This window comes from Taudactylus pleione, unplaced genomic scaffold (assembly GCF_031769625.1).
Source record: "Taudactylus pleione unplaced genomic scaffold, aTauple2 ptg001337l, whole genome shotgun sequence".
Lineage (NCBI taxonomy): Eukaryota > Metazoa > Chordata > Amphibia > Anura > Myobatrachidae > Taudactylus > Taudactylus pleione.
The window spans coordinates 219,144-237,795 of record NW_028285737.1 but is presented as its reverse complement, the minus strand read 5'-3'; the positions used below and the strand labels follow the sequence as shown (position 1 = coordinate 237,795).

At 45.1% G+C, this 18,652-nt stretch overlaps 1 protein-coding gene across 3 annotated transcripts in view; it reads right to left on the bottom strand.

The window, feature by feature from the left end:
* The window catches only part of LOC148443061 (uncharacterized), a 100,995-nt gene that overhangs the window by 16,322 nt on the left and 66,021 nt on the right, over positions 1-18,652 (bottom strand). For 2 of the 3 annotated variants that reach the window (XM_088463279.1, XM_088463280.1), the window contains exon 1: positions 11,161-11,263. The exons of the other annotated variant lie outside the window; for it this stretch is intronic. The gene's annotated coding sequence lies outside the window, so the exon portion shown is untranslated. Of the gene's footprint in view, positions 1-11,160; positions 11,264-18,652 lie in introns of those variants that run through there. 3 annotated transcript variants of the gene reach the window in all.

Here is an 18,652-nt window from a genome sequence, read left to right as displayed (position 1 = left end):
GCTTGCGACAAGGAGGCGGCACTAGAAAATTCAAGCGGCCGCCCTCATTCAGAGCGAGCGCTCGCTTCTTGCGACCGCCTCTGAATGAGGTCCTATATCTGCAGGACATAGTCAGTCTGCCTCGCAGTATCAAACCAATGGGGAGAAATGAACCCACACTGACTATGTACTAAGGAGTGGTAAGATTGGAATGAGAGAGCTGAAAGTGCTCCTCACTAAAGCTTACTTCTTTAACACTGCGATACCTTATGGGCATTTGGGTCTGGATATTACATCTCCCCAAAAGGAGATTGAGTCAGGTGCTTTATTTGGCATTTGCTTGGAGACAAGGGTTATAGACGATCAGCTGTTGAACAATACTGAATAGCTGCCCTGCATTGGGCCTTTATAAGGTGGACTTTTTTTCTTCTTTTTTTCACTACAGCATCTATTATAGGAGCAATAGATAAGTGATAACTGTTTGCAGGAGACAGTATGTTTCTGCTGATTTACATTGTAAAGTATTTTTAAATGTTGATGTATTAATACACATTCTTATTAAAATTGATGAAAATATTTATGTGCGCTCCTTGTTGCTCTTTATTAAGCGCGTAACATGACCTTAGGCCTAGTCTACGCCTACTGCGGAGGAGAGTCAGAGGCATCCACAATCTCTCCGTCATCAGACGAGATCTCAGACTCGGTATGTGGTGTAGACTGAGATGACTGCAAGTGCTGCTTGGCAGGCCTACAGGGTCTCCCTGCAACATGGCCTGGAAAGCAGGGGAGGTGTCCGCCAGACTCTGCACTGAGTTAGAGAAGGTATCGACCCATGGTGGAAGCACAGGAGATACTTGCATGGCCGTATCATGTTGATGCAACCCCTGTGAGGGAATAACAGAGTGCTGTGGGAACCCTATAGCGAAAGTAGTTGGTACCACCAAACGGTCCACAATGGATGTCAGTACCTGAGCACAGGAAGCACAAGGAGGTTCCTGCAAAGGGACCGAGACATTAGAAGGGCCTGGAAGATTAGTACATTTTACACATAATCCATCTTGTACCATCTCCTCCTCACCTAAACCTGCCGCACATGACTTGCATGACGTGTGTACTTTATTATCATTCGCAGACATATTGGCAGAGATATAAGCACACAATATGGCACCGAGTATAATGCAACCCCTGAGTATATCAGATATACTAGTCCCGGTTGATGCTTTAAGAAGCTGCAGGGACACAGGCACATAAAAGGCACATAGTGTATACACAGATCTTTGCAATAAATGTGAGGTATCAGAAAACACCCTGACAACACCATGTACTGTTAGGGCAGTAGAAAGGAAGAAAAGGTATAGCAATATGTCTGACAGTATGAGTCGAAGACACAGAGACAGCGCTAGCACAAGTCGCATATAATTAAAAAAAAAACTCCTGCACAATGGCACTACAATTCAACTACACAGACTCATGCAGGGGGACCGCGCTCCACGACGTCCTGAGAGAGCTGTGACTAGCCAAGAAAGGAAAATGGCCACCGGAGACCTAGGGGGGGTTCCTGTGGGAGGCGAGCAGCTCAGCCAAGCCAGACCATAGCGGAAAGGCGCACTGAGCTGAGGGGAGGAGCCGCTAAAACAGGGAAGGCTGTCTCCCCTGGCCGGCAATTAACCCCCCAGGATGCTGGTTCCCATACCAGCTTTCAAGTCCTTGGTGGTCTAGTGGAAGCGCAGGGAATGTTATGCCGTCAGCTCCGGACCGTCCTGAGACCCGGAGGAAAAGACGGCCAATCACGCGGATCACCGCTTCACTTACCTGTCCCCGTACATCTGGCCGCAGCCCTGGGAGTCCCAGTGGGTCCGGCAAACACAGACCCCGGGGTCCCGCCGAGATCCCCAGATCTGTACTGGCGTCTCGGCAACGGCGGGGTGAAGGAGCGGCAGCGTGGACGTCCTATGGACAGTCCGCCGCTGCCCGCTCTGAAGAGTCTTTAGTAAAATAAAAATTGTTTTGAGGCTGCTCAGCAGCCCCTCTGCGTTGAAACGGTGACCGACTCCGGCCGGGCACCAAATAGAACTGAGCGAGGTATAGGGAGAGTGGCCCGATGCATCCTGGGAGCTGAAGAGTTTAACTGCGTGGTATCCGGATGTCTAAGCCATCTACACCTCTAGGTCTCCCTGTGGAGCCTATGGACCCTGAAGAAGAAGAAATTACTTTTGATGTACTTCATGGCAGCTCTTACAGTGGGTAACGTTCCTTCAAACTTAGCTAGAGACAGGTTTATAAAAAGACACCTAATAGGATGGTATATAATTTGGCCCCTCCTCTTACCGTGTCAGGATGTGTTACCTATCATCCATGTAATCTATACCAATTAGGCAATATGAGGAGCTGGTAAGAAAGTATGCAGGCTGAGAGGAAGAGTGACAGGTGTAGCGCGAGTCCCCAGCATTGCGAAAGTTCCCCAGTGCATGTGCGAGTTCTAATGCCCTTGCATCCCCGCCCTGTGACACAATAAAGCAGAGGGCAAACCTAGCAGTTGCTGCTAGGTGATTGCTTGTGCTATCCAAGCAATTCTTGCACACAATGATAGGTGATACAATAAACCAATAGCTCCTTGTGTTTGACTACTTGTGTTCAATTTACTTGTGTTTGACTTACATCCTAGCACACACCTGATAAACAGGTAAAAGCTTCATCTAACCTGGATCATCATTGCACCTTATAAAGACACAGCTGTTATATTGCACCGGCACGAAGATTGAACCTTGCTTACTCTCACTATACTGGCAAACAGCAGCTTAGGCGCTCCGCTCTATCACATTAACAAGGAGACTCAGCCCTACTTAAACCCACCACATTAGAAACAGTGCGTTTTACGAAGACAGAACTCAGCTGCGCAGCATCAGCATGGGGGGGCTGAGCCTTTCCGTTGGGCTCCGGTCTACATATCTACAATAAAAAGGTCAAAAATGCCTAGATAGACACCAGATGTTAGACAGTCAATAGGTGGACAGTGACAAAAGGTCGACACACTAAAGATAGACATGTAAGAAGGTTGGACAGGTAGGGTTAGGCACCAAGGGGAGGGATAGGGTGAAGAATAGGGTAGAAAACTGTCGACCTTTTGACCCTGTTGACCATTTGTATCTGTCGACCTTCTTACATGACGACCTTTTGACTGTCTAAAATCTGATGTCTATTTAGACACTGTGGCCGTAGCCTGGACCCGCTGCACTGGGGGAGTGTAGGTAGAGTGTGTCATGGCCGCTGCGGGACAGGGAGAGCCAGTTCCCACTGCGACCAGCGCTGAAACAGGTAGAGTGGACACAGTATAAAAGCACACTGCACATGGTTCATAGTAAACTGTATTAATATACACATATTTTGCGGTAGAGCACTCCATCTGCAATGCATTGGTGTATAAAGTGGAGTAGTATAGTCTATTAGGGGTATTCAATATGGGAGCGAAAACTCAGTTTTTGCGTTAATATCGCACCTATGACGTCATTATCGCAGGTTTTGCTTTTACACTGTATTCAATTTCAAAGACTTTTCGCAGGTTCAAAAAGTCTTTGAAAAAAAACGGGGATAACTTTTCACCACTGAATAGGTGGCGAAAAAAAGTGCAGAATTGGGGTTTAGGGGTGCAGGCTTAAAAAAAATAGCCTGCACCCCTGGGAATGACACTTTAAAAATAACTGTGTTAAAAAAAAAAAAATAGGGACACCCCAAAAAATTCATTAAAAAATTTGGGTGAAAAAAAAAGGGGAAAAAGTTGTTTAAAACTAGGGAAATAGGTTCAGGGCTATTCTGCAAGTATGCAGCACGTGTATTCTAGAATAGAATTATAGCGGCAGGTGCACAGTTGCAGAATTTAAAAAAAATTACTTTAGGGACATCAAAATATGCTAGTACCCATTTTCATGTACCCCAAATTTGATGGGACCACTTAAAAAAACAAAAAAAATAACCTAAGTGCTCTTCTGCATCACTTCTTCAATGTTGGGAAAAAAGCACCTGCTGCGGCTATTTAAATCCCCGACTTTCATTTGCAGGCTAAAAAGGGGGGTATCCATAGAGATCCCCTATGTTTTTACAGCTTTAGTGGGGTCCTACAATTTTTTGAAGGAAAATTTCGTATTTTATCGCAAATCCCACTTTGTTGGGTCCCGTTTTTGTAGATTTGATATTGAATACGGGGATAAAGCAGGCGCGCACCCGATACTTTATCCCAGAAAAATTGAATACCCCTCATAGACATGTTTGAATATATTTTTGTATGTAATATGGGTTTAAATGCACTTATAGAAATGTAAAATGTCTTGACCTTTGGAGACAAACTGCTGGTTAGACATCCTCACCTAGGGATGGATATGGTAATTACCCTAGCCTGGCAGTGGAGGGCTAGGTGGTGACTGAAGAAGCCTTTCCTTTGAAATGCGGGCTAGGGAGACACCTGTGTGTCTGTTTACGATACCAAGCAAATTTGTAAAAGACAAGTTGTTTGTGTTTAGGAAGCTTCTATGTTGTGTAAGAGCTTAGAAGGTGATAAGACTCAGAAAGCCCAAACTGGTTTAGTCAGACATGTGAAAAGACGAATGCAATAGGAATTTGCATTATATTTACCTTTTCAGAAACAGTATATGCTAACTCAGTTTGTGCTTAGGAAACCAAATGTTTTTGGGTGGTAACGAGGAACTTGATTTAATTTCTGTGAAATGTAAGACGTATTTATTTATGTTTTGTGATATGGTCTGATTGGCTAGAAGGAACACGGGGTGGATTTGGCCCCCTGTGATGCTGTGTGTAAGAATGACATAAAAAGAGGGACTGTGAGCCCTGTATGTGTACAACCCTGTAACTTCTTTGAGGAGAAGAGCTGCTGATTGATCAGATTCTTGTATGCGATGTAATGTACCCCTTCATCCGGAAGGACGAGTCTTCTTCAAGACTTTGAGCAATAAACATCTTGCCTGACTTCAATTGTATCTCAATCCTGCGACCATCAGAATTGCGCCAAACGCTATTCCGTTCTCCGGCTGTTCTGGGTAAGAGCTCAGCGTCTCCAAGTTCAAGCCCTCTGCCGACACCAATCAGGGGGTGTGGCCACAGCTAGTCAAACGCATACGCAGCAGAAGCGGTTCCAGGTTCCGAGGCAGGAGCCTGAGTGTACCTAATAAGCAGTTCCAAACGCCGATGGTAGAGATTGGTGGTGGCAGCATCGTTAAACGCGCACGGCGCAGTGGGCGGAGTCAGTGACAGGCGGTCACTGACAGTGAATGGGAGTGCAAAAGCGCTAACCCGTGACCAGGGCCGGCCTAGGCGAAAGGCGTCCGGTCACAGACACTGTCGACCTTTTTATTGTAGATCTTTCAATCCACATCCTGGCAGTCATGTGCCGAGCTGTAAGTCAGCACATTGTGTTTTCACGTATCCGTTTCCTAGTGTGTTATTATCACATATTAAGCCCCGCTCTACTTGTACCTTACTGCCACAGCACATTGCAGGTGTTCCACTGGCTACTTCTTTCCATCAGAACCACGGAGGATACAGTCACTTTGGCATTAACAGCTGCTATATAAGGAACTTTGGGCCTGATTCAGACCCACTCGCAAGCGGCTGTCCGCTCGCAAGTGGGTCGATGTTGTGCACTGCGCATGCGCACGACGGCGGGAGCTCCGTCGTGCGCATGCGCCAGACGCGACGAGCGAAGGACTTTCCTTCGCTCGTTGTGTCTGATCAAAGGGGGCGTGCTGTCGATGTTGATTGACAGCACGCCCCGTTTGGTGAGCGTGCCGGGGGCGTGCCTCCCTGACGGGGGCGTTCCCAAGGGAACGCCTACCGTCAGAAGCCGGCCCACTGACATCACTAGTGATGTCAGTGGGAGTGATTTTGGCTCTGATAGAGCCAAAATCACTCCGGGCCTTGCGGTTGAAAAACTCAACCGCAGGCTCCGGCTCGCAGTGGCGATGGTCGCGACCATCGCGGCCATCAACCTGCACGCTCGTACAGGCTGTGGGTGGTGACCCACAGCTATACGAGCGTCCAGGGGGACGCTCCATAATTATGGAGGACGGCCCTCATTCAGAGCGTGCGCTCTGCTCAGAGCGTACGGCTCTGAATGAGGGCCTTTGTCCTGATACCTTACTGTGCAGTTTACAGAACTGTGAGGCGTCCCTTAAGGCAGGTATCCACTAGGCGATATGCTCCCCAAGAGCGCAAACCGGGGCGGGTCCGAAGAACTGCCCGGTCTGAATGAAAAATCAGAAAAGGGAGGGGGGCGACAGGAGAGAGCCCCCAAATCCGAAACTCTTCCGACCCAAGCAATAGCCAGAAGGAACACTGTCTTTGTCATAAGCCATTTCAAATCCACGGAATGGAGGACCTTGGAGCGCCCTCAGAACCACAGCCAAATCCCAAGGAGCCACCAGAGGGACAAAGGGAGGCTGAATGTGAAGGACACCCTGCATAAAGGTGCGGATATGAGGCAGCATAGCAATCCTACGCTGAAACCAAACAGTCAGGGCAGAAGCATGCATCTTCAGTGAGGCGAGGCATAGACCTAGATCCAAGCCCGCCTGTAGGAAAGCTAGCACTCTGGATATCCGAAACACCTGAGGATCGTACCCTCTAGGGGGACACCACTCAAAATAAGTATGCCAAAAACAGATGACTCAGGTCCGGGTAGAGGCAAGGACCTTGAGACAACAGGTCCGGGCATTTAGGCAACAGCAATGGAGTGTCGATGGACAGACACTGAAGATCCGAGTACCAATTCCGTCTGGACCACGCAGAAGCCACCAGCAGGATCTTGCCTCCTTCCTGCTTTAACTTTCAAAGTACTCGAGGCAGAAGGGAGAACGGAGGAAACAGGTATGCAAACTGGAAGGTCCACCGTACCGACAGAGCGTCCACCAGGAAAGCCCCTGCGTCTCTTGTTCAGAATCCGTACGCCCATAGCCTGCGGTTGTCTGGAGGCCATGAGGTCTTTTTCAGGAAGGCCCCACTTGCCCACTAGGAGTTGAAACACCTCCTGGTGAAGAGACCATTCCCCCGGATGTACATCGTGACGGCTGTGGAAGTCCGCTTCTCAGTTGAGCACTCCCGGAATTAACACAGCCAAAATGGCTGGGAGATTGCCTTCTGCCCAAGTCAGAATGCGGGATACCTCCCTTAGAGCCACTTGACTTCGAGTTCCTCCTTGACGGTTTAGGTAAGCCACCGTGGTGCCGTTGTCTTGACTGGACTTGCACGGGTTTCCCCTGCAGGAAGAGTCTTGCTTGTTGCAGCGCTCAGAACACTGCCCAAAGCTTGGCCGTACGGACCACCCGTATGAGACCTGGAATATATATTTTGGACTTACTCCTCAATTAGGGGCGGAGGTTGTCAGTGACAGACAAACCCAGAATCTCGCCATCATCAGACGACCCGTAATCATCATCAAACTGTGTAGATGGAAATGACAGTAGCGGTCTTTTAGCAGGTCTTGCGCCCAAACAGTTTCTACCGGAAGAAGACCCTGCTGAGGGGGACACTGCGCCACCACCATCTGTCCCGGAACCCCTAATACGGGGGTATGGGCAAACCGCCTGCTGTGCAAACCCTAATTGGGGAAACGCAGGGGGGGCTGTTAACCTATTCACAAGGGTATTCAAGGCTTGTGCAAAAGAAGCTCATGGGGGTTCCTGTGAGGTGCTGGGTACAGCAGAGGTACCAGGAAGGGTCAAACATGTAGTACATATACCATCCTGAAGTACCACCCCCTCCCCCACACCTGCTTTACACCTAGAGCAGAAAATAGTAGAGGTGCACCCATAGACACAGAGTCCTCACTGGACATAGTGGTATGTGATCCTCCCACAGTAATAAACACTTGAAACTGTGAGGCAAATTCCTACCCTGACAGTACTGGCACCGAGAGGGCTGAACAGGTAGACGAAATAGGGATAGTTAAAATGGCTGACAGGAGAGTATCAAACACACAGCGATAGCATAAGTCACATACAATGCAGAAATGCCTGCACTAATTACACTATCACTTACACAGACCAACAGCCTGGCAGTGATAGCGCTACATACGCTGACCTGGACAATAGAGAAGTATGTAACGGGGGACCCAGGCTCCGCACCCTGAACCAGCTTTATTGCGCATCCAAGATGGCCACCGGAGAGAGCAAGAGAGGCGGGGAGGAACGCTGCCTCAGCCCGCCGAATCTCTGAAGGCGCTGAGAGTAGTGGGGGGAGGGGCCTCCTGTACTGAACAAGGAAGACGCCCTCCCCTGGCAGGCTGTTAACCCCCGGGATGCTGGATCGATTCCATAACGCTCCAGCCTCGTATCTCTGGTGGTCTAGTGTGAGCGCAGGCTCAGTACCTGGCTCCACTACACTGCCGTCCCCAGGGAGCCCCCAGCCCTGGGGACACTGGACTGTGTGACAGCGGGCGCCTATCCGCAGACACCCGCTGCTTACCTGCTGCAGTTCCTCTTACTGCCTGGGGTTTCACTCTTTGCTTTGATGCTTCTAGCACACACTGGTCTGTATATCAGACGATTGTTGCATCAGCTGAATGTGTTAGAAGCACCAGAGCAGAGAGCGACACCCCAGGCAGGAAAGAGGAACTGCACAGGTTGTAACAGGTGCAGGGTGCTAGAATGAACACAACTATAGATATAAGTGATGTCACTGTGACACGCCAATCAGTGTACAGGATGGATCTCATGCTCATGTGACTTTTAATAAAGACTCTGGTTCCACAAACACCAATTGTCTAGGAATAAATATAATGATGTTTCTTAAGTTCCTCTGATTCAGCTTCATAAGACTGGTTAATGAAGTCCCGACAAAATAATGTATTGTGAGGGCACAACGCCCAAATCCAAGAGAGCCGCGAGAGCAGCCTCCAGCTCATTTTCAGGAAAGAGGTTTTGTACAGTGTTTGTCTCCTGAGTTTACATTCTCATAGCTGGGACAGCATCTGTTTTGTTCACCAAAGGATAAATGAGATAAGAAATCTCAGCTTCCCAGATACCACATGGTGCAATTTTGTTGAAAACTTTGGTCTCTATTTAGTTTCATTCCAGAAAATAAAAGATAATTATTGTGTTCAGAATGACATCAAATATCCTGTGTTAAGTGATGCTAAGTGTATTTCTCACCATTCCCTATTCACAGCTATATAAAAAAACAACTGATAAACAGGTCACAGAGATGTTGCACACCACAGTCTGCTCCTCCTGTATAATAATAATAACAGGATACAACAGACTGCTCCTCCTGTATAATAATAACATGACACCACAGACTGCTCCTCCTGTATAATAATAATAACAGGACACCACAGACTGCTCCCCCTGTATAATAATAATAATAATAATAATAATAATAACAGGACACCACAGGCTGCTCCCCCTGTATAATAATAACAGGACACCACAGACTGCTCCACCAGTATACTAATAATAATAACAGGACACCACAGACTGCTCCACCTGTATAATAATAATAACAGGACATCACAGACTGCTCCCCCTGTATAATAATAACAGGACACCACAGACTGCTCCACCAGTATACTAATAATAATAACAGGACACCACAGACTGCTCCACCTGTATAATAATAATAACAGGACACCACAGGCTGCTCCCCCTGTATAATAATAACAGGACACCACAGACTGCTCCACCAGTATACTAATAATAATAACAGGACACCACAGACTGCTCCACCTGTATAATAATAATAACAGGACATCACAGACTGCTCCCCCTGTATAATAATTATAACAGGATACCACAGGCTGCTCCTCCTGTATAATAATAATAATTATAATAACAACAACAACAGAACACCACAGGCTGCTCCCCCAGTGTAATAATCATAACAGGGCACCACAGGCTGCTCCCCCTGTATAATCATAACAGGACACCACAGGCTGCTCCCCCAGTGTAATAATCATAACTGGACACCACAGGCTGCTCCACCTGTATATTAATGATAACAGAACACCACAGGCTGCTCCTCCTGTATAATAATAACAGGACACCACAAACTGCTCCTCCAGTATACTAACAGGACACCACAGACTGCTCCCCCTGTATAATAATAACAGGACACCACAGACTGCTCCTCCTGTATACTAATAATAATAACAGGACACCACAGACTGCTCCCCCTGTATAATAATAATAACAGGACATCACAGACTGCTCCATCTGTATATTAATAACAGGACACCACAGGCTGCTCCCCCTGTATAATAATAATAACAGGACACCACAGGCTGCTCCCCCTGTATAATAATAACAACAGGACACCACAGGCTGCTCCCCCTGTATAATAATAACAGGACACCACAGACTGCACCTCCAGTATACTAATAATAATAACAGGACACCAAAGGCTGCTCCCCCTGTATAATAATAATAACAGGACACCACAGACTGCTCCTCCTGTATAATAATCATAATAACAACAACAAGACACCACAGGCTGCTCCCCCTGAATAATAATCATAACAGGACACCACAGGCTGCTCCCCCTGTATAATAACAACAACAAGACACCACAGGCTGCTCCCCCTGTATAATAATAATAACAGGACACCACTGGCTGCTCCTCCTATATAATAATAATAATAACAACAACAACAACAACAAGACACCACAGGCTGCTCCCCCTGTATAATAACAACAGGACACCACAGGCTGCTCCCCCAGTGTAATAATCATAACTGGACGCCACAGGCTGCTCCTCCTATATAATAATAATAATAACAACAACAACAACAACAAGACACCACAGGCTGATCCCCCTGTATAATATTAATAACAAGACACCACAGGCTGCTCCACCTGTATAATAGAATACCACAGGCTGCTCCACCTGTATATTAATAATAACAGAACACCACAAGCTGCTCCACCTGTATATTAATAACAAGACACCACAGGCTGCTCCCCCTGTATATTAATAACAACAGAGCACCACAGACTACTCCCCCTGTATAATAATAATAACAAGACACCACAGGCTGCTCCACCTGTATATTAATAGCAGGACACCACAGGCTACTCCCCCTGTCTATAAATAATAGCAGAACACCACAGGCTGCTCCTCCCGTATAATAATAATAACAGAACACCACAGGCTACTCCCCCTGTACAATAATAACATAATTACCGGCCGCCAGACCCCTGTGTGTGGAATGGTGATCTCTTTGCGCTCCTCAGTGACCCAGAAGATGAGATTGAGGAATATAGAATTCCGGCGCTTGAAACACAAAGGCCGGAAGTCAAGTGGAACGCACGGAAGTGAGGTGGAACGCATGGGCCGGAAGTCGGCAGTGTAACATTCCGGGTCAGAGGAGGCGGTTACTGTAGGGAATTACTGTACTTACATAGAGATCTAGCGATGATTCCGCTCCTATAATGGAGAAACACACATAATATTCTTACATGACACACACATGATACTGTACATGCTATATTCCTCCCTCACAGCCAGTGCCCAGCTCCCATCTGTATACACTACACAGCCCTGGTGTGAGGTAGTTACATGTCTCCCTGTCACACCTTATACTGACCAGAGCTCAGTCACTGCCTGTATCTACCATGTGTCATCCACACAGTATAATAACTGGTGACAGATCAGTGGTACAAGAACACAGGATCCTGCTCTCACTACCGCCTCATATATACCCCTACTGCTACTATATGTACCTCTATATATATAACCCTACTACTATATGTACCATCTATATATATATACCCCTACTATATGTACCTCATATATATATATATCTCTACTGCTACTATACCGCCTAATATATACCTATACTACTACTATATGTACCTCCTATATATATATATATATATATATATACCCCTACTGCTACTATATGTACCACCTATATATATATATATATACCTATACTGCTACTATATGTACCTCCTATATATATATATACCTATACTGCTACTATATGTACCTCCTATATATATATATATATATATATATATCCCTACTGCTACTATACCGCCTCATATATACCCATACTGCTACTAGATGTACCTCCTATATATATATACCCCTACTGCTATTATATGTACCACCTATATATATATATCCCTACTGCTACTATACCGCCTCATATATACCCCTACTGCTATTATATGTACCACCTATATATATATATCCCTACTGCTACTATACCGCCTCATATATACCCATACTGCTACTATATGTACCTCATATATATATATATCCCTACGGCTACTATATGTACCTCATATATATATATATATCCCTACGGCTACTATATGTACCTCATATATATATATATATCTCTATCTATCTCTACTGCTACTATACCGCCTAATATATACCCCTACTGCTACTATGTGTACCTCCTATATATATATATATATATATACCCCTACTATATGTACCACCTATATATATATATATATACCCCTACTGCTACTATATGTACCATATATATATATATATCCCTACTGCTACTATATGTACCACCTATATATATACCCCTACTGCTACTATATGTACCATATATATATATACACCCCTACTGCTACTATATGTACCATATATATATATATATATATATATCCCTACTGCTACTATACCGCCTAATATATACCTATACTACTACTATATGTACCTCCTATATATATATACCCCTACTGCTACTATACCGCCTCATATATACCTATACTACTACTATATGTACCACCTAATATATATATACCCCTACTGCTACTATACCGCCTCATATATACCCCTACTGCTACTATACCGCCTAATATATACCTATACTACTACTATATGTACCACCTAATATATATATATATATATATATACACCTATACTGCTACTATATGTGAACTGTTGAAAAATAGGAAATTTGCCGGGCGCTGTGGTATAAATAATGAAATATAGATACAGCTCACCTAAAGGGGTGGCTAACCCCTAATAAGAAAAGGAAAGATACAAAGGAAGGGAGCACAAATAGAATTCAATAAAAAAAATTAAATGAAATAGATAAATACACATATATTACACATAAAATAAACATAAATTGCACAGTATTGATGAATTGGATCACCTTGACCTCAAATGATTAGGGTGAATGAGGACAGCAACATGTTAATACTGAGTGTTGGAAAATATCAACAGTGAGTCAAGAGTGCTGTACACTGTGACTAATGTCCTGAACAGAACGTATTGTGATCAATCACGTAGGAAAGAAGATAGTTCATTTTCCAAATGAATTAATCAGCCAGTCGGAAAGTTCAGTCCATAAACAAGTGCTTTCCTTAATGATGTCCCTGCACTTGTGGTGTTATGAATATGTCCAAAATAGGCTGATAAATAGCAAGGGTTAACCCAGAAGAGCGTGGTGACCTTGTTTGTATATACTCAATTGGTACTTAGCTGATTTGTGGTGTTACTGATAGATCGGTGCACATTTGGTCAGTAGTCCTGGTCCCGTCCTCGTATGTGCAGAGGGCAGTGTCCGGAATGCCGCTCTGGTAGGTGGCCGTGTGGAGGAAATCCGATAATCAGTCTGTACTGGAGAGGTTCTCCCCCGTCTGTGCCTGTACGTGGTATGACGGGTGTAAGCAGGTCAGCTCACGTGCTCTCTGGTCCCGCTGTGACGGGAACCGGTGAATGCCGATATGAAGACAGCTCGTGGATGTCTGAATGGTCTAATGTGGCAGGTGTCCGTATGGAATAGGAAAGTCGGATGTACTAACGCGTTTCTCTGCCTAAAGTCATCTGGCAGTTTCCTCAGAGGTAGTGTTTCCTACTTCTCACTCAGACCCAAATATACCAACACTAATTAGTGAAATTAAATTGCAGGTGTGGTCCCTGCTGATGCTCATATAGGATAACAAGACAGAAAGTGAGGTTTAGATCTAGCAATACTGATTACTGAATATATATATATATAAAGAACAGTCATTGCATAATATAAAGAACAATATATAATAATAATGATTGATAAAGATGAATATAAATATAAAGATGACATTTGTAATGTAATATAATCTACTACATTCAATCCACTTGGTTCCAATGGATAGTATTATAATACAATAAAGTAAAAAATGAAGAAAAGGGGGTCTTAAGACATTAATTCTATATTTTATCAGACTTAGATATATTTTACTATATCTAATCGTATCTCTCTAAGCAATATGTATATTTATTCCCATTACTATCAATTCAATTTTAAGTCATTGTAAAGCTATCTGGTATCTTTATGGTTCAATTCACGTCTGGGTCCCCCCCCCCCCTCTTTTTCTTAATTTTTTATTTTATTTCAATACTATCCATTGGAACCAAGTGGGTTGAATGTAGTAGATTATATTACATTACAAATTTAATCTTTAGATTTATAATCATCTTTATCAATCATTATTATTAATTTATTGTTCTTTATATTATGCAATGACTGTTCCTTTTATATATATATATATATATATATATATATATCTTCAGTAATCAGTATTGCTAGATCTAAACCTCACTTTCTGTCTTGTTATCCTATATGAGTATCAGCAGGGACCACACCTGCAATTTAATTTCACTAATTAGTGTTGGTATATTTGGGTCTGAGTGACAAGTAGGAAACACTACATCTGAGGAAACTGCCAGATGACTTTAGGCAGAGAAACGCGTTAGAACATCCGACTTTCCTATTCCATACGGACACCTGCCACATTAGACCATTCAGACATCCACGAGCCGTCTTCATATCGGCATTCACTGGTTCCTGCCACAGCGGGACCAGAGAGCGAGTGAACTGACCTGCTTACACCCGTCATACCACGTACAGGCACAGACGGGGGAGAACCTCTCCAGTACAGACTGATTATCGGATTTCCTCCACACGGCCACCTACTAGAGCGGCATTCCGGACACTGCCCTCTGCACGTACGAGGACGGGACCAGGACTACTGACCAAATGTGCACAGATCGGTCAGTAACACCACAAATCAGCTAAGTACCAATTGAGTATTTACAAACAAGGTCACCACTCTGGGTTAACCCTTGCTATTTATCAGCCTATTTTGGACATATTCATAACACCACAAGTGCAGGGACATCATTAAGGAAAGCACTTGTTTATGGACTGAAGTTTCCGACTCTGGCTGATTAATATTTGGAAAATGAACTATCTTCTTTCCTACGTGATTGATCACAATACGTTCTGTTCAGGACATTAGTCACAGTGTACAGCACTCTTGTATCACTGTTACATATTTTCCAACACTCAGTATTAACATGTTGCTGTCCTCATTCACCCTAATCATTTGAGGTCAAGGTGATCCAATTCATCAATACTGTGCAATTTATGTTTATTTTATGTGTATGTATCTATTTCATTTAATTTTACATTTTTATATTAAATGTATATGAATTCTATTTGTGCTCCCTTCCTTTGTATGCTACTATATGTACCACCTATATATCTATACACACACCTCTACTACTATATGTAAAATATATATATACCCTTACTGCTACAACATGTATCACATATATATATATATATATATATATATATATACACAAACACACACACCTCTACTGCTTGTCACAGGCGAAGGATTTAGAGGCTGTGTTCCCAGACTGGGTCTTGTTCTATCTGTTTCGTTAGATCCGGATGCTCTCTGAAAGAGACTGGGTTTAATTAAATTCCTACGCATGAAAAGAGTGCTTGATTAAATTGTTAGTTGAGAGAATGTAGAAGAATGATTGGTTCACCGGTTAGGACCTGGAGATGCTTGGACTCCAGGTAATTGGAGGACGGCTGGTTCACCGGTTAGGACCGGGAGGTGACTGGACTCCAGTGAATTGGAGGACGGCTGGTTCACCAGTTAGAACCGGGAGGTGACTATACGGTAACACAGTATATATCTGAGGGAGCGCAGTGAGGAGGCTCACTTAGACAAGCTAAGGGACTTGTGGCACTGGCAATTTGAAAGTGCAGCAGGATATCCTTTTATAGGAGGCTGTAGAAGTCCAATTAGCAAAGGATTGAGAAGGGAAGATCCTACTGGTGGAAGAAGCATCATATGTCCGGATCCAAGATGGCTGCGCCCATGGTTCTCGGAGAGCGGCTGTCAGCACAAGTGGAACGCCGGCCCTGCCATCGCAGAGAGAGCACAGGCACTGGCGTGAAGAGGTAAACCCAGCGGAACCCGATGGAGAGGAGAAAGCCACTGCAGCACAGTGCGGGAGCCGGAGAGCGCAGCGGGACAGAGCCCGTAGCGGTAAGTAATGGGGTCTGATTCTGGGGTCTCATATGCAGCTTGTGACAGTACCCCCTGTCACGCCTTGATTACAACATGGAACTGCGGACAAACACTGGATGAACAGGGAGCACAGGGAGCTAGCTCACAGCAAACGCTGTGATTGACGTTGCACTGGCAACTAAAGAACTTCCTGACAGTCCTTTAGTACCACCAGATGGCGCAAGATAGGCTGCTAGACTCCCAGGTCATGCTGCAAGTGGATTGGTCCAACCAGTCACCTGACCTGAATCCAAGATGGCGGCACCCATCGGACTACAGCGCGGAAGCGCTGCCAGGTTTACCCCTGCCCATCCACCTCCGGTTAGCCGTCCTCCCTCTCCGGAGCCTCACTGTGCCCAGCGCTAATTTCCAGGGGCCTGCACCCCCGCCGGAAGACCCCCGCCAGAGAGCCCGAGCCGGTAAGGACCGTGGTCTCCGCGGTGCCTCAGCCCTGATCGTGACAGTACCCTCCCCTTATGGGTGGCCTCTGGACACTTCTTGGGTTTCTCTGGATTCTCCGAATGAAACTTAAACATGAGGCGAGGAGCATGAACATCCTCCGCTCTCACCCAGCATCGTTCTTCAGGACCATAACCTCTCCAATCCAGCAAGTATTGAAGCTGACCATATCGAAATCGAGGGTTTAGGATTTGCTTGACTTCAAACTCTACGCCTCTCTCAGTTGGGAGAGCGTGGTAGAACTTTGCGGAAGCGATTGAGGATAAGAGGTTTCAGTAGTGAGATGTGGAAGGAGTTTGGTATTTTAAGGTAGGGTGGAAGTTTTAATCTGTAGGCTACTGGGTTAATCACTTCAATGATGGGAAATGGTCCAATAAAGCGAGGTGCAAACTTCATTGAAGGAACTTTGAGGCGAAGATTATGAGTGGATAGCCATACTTGATCACCTTCCTTCATGTTGGGGACGGCCCATCTCTTATCGGCCCCTAATTTGTATCGGTCAGGAGGTTTTCTGTAGGGAAGAGTGAACTTGAGACCAGATTCGTGAAAAGTCCTGTAGACTGGAGGTTACCGCTGGAACATCAAAAACTGGAAGTTCTTTGAATTCTGGTACTCTGGGATGCAGACCAAAAACTGTAAAAAACGGGGTTTGACCAGTAGACGAATGATAAGAACTGTTGTGAGCAAACTCTGCCCAGGGTAGAGTTTCTGCCCAGTTGTCCTGAGATGATGACATATGGATTCGTAAGAAGGTTTCAAGATCTTGGTTTACCCTTTCAGTAGAACCGTTGGTTTGAGGGTGATAGGCGGTAGAAAATTTAAATTCAACTTGTAAGACGGAGCATAAAGCTCTCCAGAATTTTGCTACGAACTGCACACCCCGATCAGAGATAATTTCGGTTGGGAGTCCATGAAGACGAAATATATTGATGACGAAAAGTTGAGTCAATTCTGAAGCGGATGGTAGCTTCTTGAGAGGAATATAGTGCACCATTTTTGAAAAACGATCAATCACTACCCAAATGGTGGTATAATCTTTGGAGACTGGTAAATCTGTTACGAAGTCCATGGATAGGTGTGTCCAGGGATGGGTTGGTATAGACAGGGGAATCAGAGTTCCTGCTGGAGCTTGTCTGGATGTTTTATGTTGGGCACATTGAATACAGGAGGAGATAAATTCTGCAACTTCAGACCTCATGGCCGGCCACCAGTACGACCCCCTGTAGGAATTCCAGAGTCTTACATATGCCTGTGTGTCCGGCAAAGCGAGAGGAGTGGGCCCAAGTTAAAAGTTGTTTATGAAGATCCAGGGTTACAAAGATCTTCCCAAGAGGGGTTCGGTTATGGGTAGCGGCGAATACTTTGGACTCAAGAACTGGAGTTTCCTTAGGTGTTTCAGTAGGAATCTCGGAGGAGAATGAACGAGAGAGAGCATCCGCTTTCTGGTTTAGTGAACCTGGATGGAAGGTAAGCGTGAAGTTGAAGAAGTGAGAAAAGAATATTGCCCATCAAGCCAGGCGGGAACTGAGGCACTGGATAATATTCAGGAATAGCAGGTTACGATGATCCGTGTATACAGTGATGGGAAATTTAGCCCCTTTGAGAAGATATCGCCATTCTTCAAAGGCTAGTTTAACCGCCAATAACTCTTGTTCTCCGATGGGGTAATTTTTCTCAGCAGGTGCAAACTTCTTGGAAAAGTAACCACATGGGTGGACTTTATTATCTTCGAATCTTTGCGAGAGTACTGCTCCCACAGCTTCAGATGAGGCATCTACCTTTAGGAAGAATGGGCTGTCGACATTAGGCTGTCTCAGGACAGGAGCGGAAATGAAAGTCTGTTTCAGCATTTGGAAAGCTGTTTCAGCCTCGGGAGGACACTGAGATGG